At 38.6% G+C, this 5861-nt stretch overlaps 1 non-coding gene across 1 annotated transcript; it reads right to left on the bottom strand.

Moving 5' to 3' along the window:
• Positions 1-5363: 5363 nt before the first annotated feature.
• Positions 5364-5471, bottom strand: LOC112713969 (small nucleolar RNA R71). The gene has a single exon (XR_003158928.1). It is a non-coding gene; the product is annotated as a small nucleolar RNA R71 (small nucleolar RNA).
• Positions 5472-5861: the final 390 nt, after the last annotated feature.

Here is a 5861-nt window from a genome sequence, read left to right as displayed (position 1 = left end):
TCCAAGGCTTTGAGTATCAGTGGATAGGAGGGCCCAAGGAAATAAAATCCAGGCCTAAGCAGCTAAATCAAGCTGTCCCTAACCATGTGCTTGTGTCATGAAGGTCCAAGTGAAAAGCTTGAGACTGAGTGGTTAAAGTCGTGATCCAAAGCAAAAGAGTGTGCTTAAGAACTCTGGACACCTCTAATTGGGGACTTTAGCAAAGCTAAGTCACAATCTGAAAAGGTTCACCCAGTTATGTGTCTGTGGCATTTATGTATCCGGTGGTAATACTGGAAAACAAAGTGCTTAGGGCCACAGCCAAGACTCATAAAGTAGCTGTGTTCAAGAATCAACATACTGAACTAGGAGAATCAATAACACTATCTAAATTGTTCAGATGCAAAAAGTGAGATGCCAAAACCGTTCAGATGCAAAAAGCTACTAGCCCTGCTAATCTAATTGGGACTAAGTTTCATTGATATTGTGAGATTCATTGTATAATCTCTTCTTTTTATTCTATTTTTTTTCAGTTGCTTGGGGACAAGCAACAATTTAAGTTTGGTGCTGTGATGAGCGGATAATTTATACTTTTTTTGGCATTATTTTTAGGTAGTTTTTAGTAGGATCTAACCACTTTTTAGTATATTTTTATTAGTTTTTAAGAAAAATTCATATTTCTGGACTTTACTATGAGTTTGTGTATTTTTTTGTGATTTCAGGTATTTTCTGGCTGAAATTGAGGGACTTGAGCAAAAATCTGATTCAGAGGCTGAAAAAGGACTGCTGATGCTGTTGGATTCTGATCTCCCTGCACTCGAAATATATTTTTTGGAGTTACAGAAACCCAAATGGCGCGCTCTCAATTGCGTTGGAAAGTAGACATCCTGGACTTTCCAGCAATATATAATAGTCCATACTTTGCTCACATTTTAACGACGCAAACTGGCATTCAAATGCCAACTTCCTGCCCTATTATGGTGTTAAATACCAGAAACAGGATTGAAGCTGCAGTTAAACGCCCAAACTGGCATAAAATCTAGCATTTAACTCCAAGAAAAGTCTCTACACATGAAAGCTTCAATGCTCAACCCAAGCACACACCAAGTGGGCCCGGAAGTGGATTTTTGCATCTTTTACTTATCTCTATAAACCCTAGTAACTAGTTTAGTATAAATATGACTTTTTACTATTGTATTCACGTCTTGGTCATTCTGGTTCCCCCTCTGGGGCCAAAGCCAATGAACACCATTATCACTTATGTATTTTCAACGGTGGAGTTTCTACACACCATAGATTAAGGTGTGGAGCTCTGTTGTTCCTCGAGTATTAATGCAAAGTACTATTGTTTTTCTATTCAATTCAAGCTTATTCTTATTCTAAGATATTCACTTGCACTTCAACCTGATGAATGTGATGATCCGTGACACTCATCATCATTCTCACCTATGAACGCGTGCCTGACAACCACTTCCATTCTACCTGCGAAAGCTAGAGTGTGTATCTCTTAGATTCCTGGTCCATGCGTTTGATTGCCTCTCCTGACAAGAGAGCCTTCAATTCCTTGAGATCAGAGTCTTTGTGGTTGATGAGCGGATAATTTGTACGCTTTTTGGCATTGTTTTTAGTATGTTTTTAGTATGATCTAGTTAGTTTTTAGTATATTTTTATTAGTCTTTAGTTAAAATTTACTTTTCTGGACTTTACTATGAGTTTGTGTGTTTTTCTGTGATTTCAGGTATTTTCTGTCTGAAATTGAGGAACCTGAGCAAAAATCTGATTCAGAGACTAAAAAGGATTGCAGATGCTGTTGGATTCTGACCTCCCTGAACTCGAAGTGGATTTTCTGGAGCTACAGATATCCAATTGGCGCGCTCTCAACGGCGTTGGAAAGTAGACATCCTGGGCTTTCCAGCAATATATGATAGTCCATACTTTGCCCAAGATTTGATGGCCCAAACCGGCGTTCAAAATCACCCTCAGGAATTCCAGCGTTAAACGCCGGAACTGGCACAAGAATGGGAGTTAAACGCCCAAACTGGCACCAAAGCTGGCGTTTAACTCCAAGAAGAGTCTCTACACGAAAATGCTTTATTGCTCAGCCCAAGCACACACCAAGTGGGCCCGGAAGTGGATTTTTATGTCATTTACTCATCTCTGTACACCCTAGGCTACTAGTTCTCTATAAGTAGGACCTTTTACTATTGTATTTTCATCTTTGGATTATTTTACATCCTTTGATCATCTTTGGATCTTTGGAATCTTTTGATCTTTAGATCTTTTGATCATTGGGAGGCTGGCCTCACGGCCATGCCTAGACCTTGTTCTTATGTATTTTCAACGGTGGAGTTTCTACACACCATAGATTAAGGTGTGGAGCTCTGCTGTACCTCGAGTATTAATGCAATTACTATTGTTCTTCTATTCAATTCCGCTTGTTCTTGTTCTAAGATATCACTTGTTCTTCAACTTGATGAATGTGATGATCCGTGACACTCATCATCATTCTCACCTATGAACGCGTGCCTGACAACCACCTCCGTTCTACCTTAGATTGGGTGGATATCTCTTGGATTCTTTAACCAAAATCTTCGTGGTATAAGCTAGAACTGATGGCAGCATTCAAGAGAATCCAGAAGTTCTAAACCTTGTCTGTGGTATTCTGAGTAGGATTCAATGATTGAATGACTGTGACGAGCTTCAAACTCCTGAGGGCGGGGCGTTAGTGACAGACGCAAAAGAATCACTGGATTCTATTCCGGCCTGATTGAGAACCGACAGATGGATAGCCGTGCCGTGACAGGGTGCGTTGAACATTTCCACTGAGAGGATGGGAGGTAGCCACTGACAACGGTGAAACCCTTGCATACAGCTTGCCATGGAAAGGAGTAAGAAGGATTGGATGAAGACAGTAGGAAAGCAGAGAGACGGAAGGGACAAGCATCTTCATACGCTTATCTGAAATTCCCACCAATGAATTGCATAAGTATCTCTATCTTTATCTTTATGTTTTATTCGTATATCACCCATATCCATTTCAGTTTGCCTGACTAAGATTTACAAGGTGACCATAGCTTGCTTCATACCAACAATCTCTGTGGGATCGACCCTTACTCGCGTAAGGTTTATTACTTGGACGACCCAGTACACTTGCTGGTTAGTTGTGCGAAGTTGTAGTGATCTCAATTTCGTCCACCAAGTTTTTGGCGCCGTTGCCGGAGATTGTTCGAGTATGGACAACTGACGGTTCATCTTGTTGCTTAGATTAGGTATTTTTTTTCATCAGAGTTCTTAAGAATGAATTCTAGAGTTTCATGATGATCTGTTGAAATCTGGCTGGCTGTGAAGCCATGTCTAATTTCATTGGACCGAGGTTTCAACTTATCATCACAAGAGCTTGTTGATTTCTATCAATCTTGCTATTGGAGCAGTGCTCTGCTAAGGCTTGGCTGGCCATTGGCCATGTCTAGTGTTTTGGACCGAAGCTTTCTTTGAAAGCTTGGCTGGCTGTGAAGCCATGTCTAATTCCTGGACCAGAGTCTTAGACTAAACATTGCATGATTCCTGGAATTCTCATTAAGAATTTTGATACCTTTATTTTCTTTTTCCACTTAATTTTCGAAAAAAGCACAAAAAAATTACAAAATCATAAAATCCAAAAATTTCTTGTTTGAGTCTAGTGTCTCATATTAAGTTTGGTGTCAATTGCATGCTTCTGTTCTTCTTGCATTCATGCATGTGTCTTAGTAATCTTCAAGTTGTTCTTGATGGTTTCATTGCTCTGATCTTTGAATTCTATTGACTTGAGTGTTTTGTTTTTCATATGCATTCTCATGTTGTTAGTATACAAACTGCTAAGTTTGGTGTCTTGCATGCATTGTTATTTGATTTTAGTTGCATTTTGATTATTTCTCATTATCAAAAATTCGAAAATATTTTTAATTTGTGTCTTTTCAAGTCAATAATACAGAGAATTGAAGATTCAGAACATACAGCAGAGGAATTGCACAGAAAAAGCTGGGCGTTCAAAACGTCCAGTGAAGAAGGACAGACTGGCGTTTAAATGCCAGCCAGGGTACCTGGTTGGGCGTTTAACACCCAAAAGGGTAGAGTTTTGGGCGTTAAACGCCAGAATGTGCACCATTCTGGGCGTTTAACGCCAGGATGGCACAAGAGGGAAGATTTTGTTTTTAATGCAGATTTTTTTTCAGTTTTCAAACTTTTTCAAAATCAAATCTTTTTCAAATCATATCTTTTCAATCATATGTTTTCAAAATCAATTTCTTTCTATTTTTAAAAATACTTGCTATCAATCAATGATTTGATTCAACATTTCAAGTATGTTGCCTTTTCTGTTGAGAAAGGTTTAATGTTTGAATCATATCTTTTCTTGTTAGCCAAGTCATTAATTTTCAAAATCAAATCTTTTTAAAATGTTTTTCAAATCATATCTTCTCAATCACACCTTTTTAAAACTAATCATATCTTCTTAACCACATCTTTTTCAAAATAGTTTTCAATCAAATCTTTTTTATTTCTAATTTCAAAATCTTTTTCAAAAATCACTTGATTTCTTTTCCACTTTCATTTTCGAAAATCAATTAGTGTTTTTCAAAAATGTTTTCAAAATCTTTTACTTAAATTTTCGAAAATTACTTCCCTTCTTCTCACATCCTTCTATTTATGGACTAACACTATTCCTTAATGCAAAATTCGAACTCCATCTTCTTTGATAAGTTCGAATTTTTCTGTCTTCTACTTTTCTTTTCCTCTGACACCTAAAGGAATCTCTATACTGTGACATAGAGGATTCCACATTTTCTTGTTCCCTTCTCTTTCTTATGAGCAGGAGCAAGGACAAAAGCATTCTTGTTGAGGCTGATCCTGAACCTGAAAGGACCTTGAAGAGAAAGCTAAGAGAAGCCAAAGCACAACTCTCTGTAGAGGACCTAACAGAAATCTTCAAAGAAGAAGAACCTATGGCAGCCGAAAACAACAACAACGCCAACAATGCAAGGAAGGTGCTGGGTGACTTTACTGCACCTACTCCCGACTTTTATGGGAGAAGCATCTCTATCCCTGCCATTGGAGCAAACAACTTTGAGCTTAAGCCTCAATTAGTTTCTCTAATGCAACAGAATTGCAAGTTTCATGGACTTCCATTGGAAGATCCTCATCAGTTTTTAGCTGAATTCTTGCAAATCTGTGACACTGTCAAGACTAATGGGGTTGACCCTGAGGTCTACAGACTTATGCTATTCCCTTTTGCTGTAAGAGACAGAGCTAGGACATGGTTGGACTCACAACCTAAAGAAAGCCTGGACTCTTGGGAAAAGCTAGTCAATGCCTTCTTGGCAAAGTTCTTTCCACCTCAAAAATTGAGTAAGCTTAGAGTGGAAGTCCAAACCTTCAGACAGAAGGAAGGAGAATCCCTCTATGAAGCTTGGGAAAGATACAAACAATTAATCAGAAAGTGTCCTTCTGATATGCTTTCTGAATGGAGCATCATAGGTATTTTCTATGATGGTCTCTCTGAACTGTCCAAGATGTCTTTGGATAGCTCTGCTGGAGGATCTCTTCATCTGAAGAAGACGCCTACAGAAGCTCAAGAACTGATTGAAATGGTTGCAAATAACCAATTCATGTACACTTCTGAAAGGAATCCTGTGAACAATGGGACTAGTCAGAAGAAAGGAGTTCTTGAGATTGACACTCTGAATGCCATATTGGCTCAGAACAAAATATTGACTCAACAAGTCAATATGATTTCTCAAAGTCTGTCTGGAATGCAAAATGCACCAAGCAGTACTAAAGAAGCTTCATCTGAGGAAGAAGCTTATGATCCTGAGAACCCTTCAATGGAAGAGGTGAATTACATGGGA

Source organism: Arachis hypogaea, chromosome 9, assembly GCF_003086295.3.
Source record: "Arachis hypogaea cultivar Tifrunner chromosome 9, arahy.Tifrunner.gnm2.J5K5, whole genome shotgun sequence".
Taxonomy (NCBI): Eukaryota; Viridiplantae; Streptophyta; class Magnoliopsida; order Fabales; family Fabaceae; genus Arachis; species Arachis hypogaea.
This window is presented reverse-complemented; position numbering and strand designations above follow the sequence as displayed.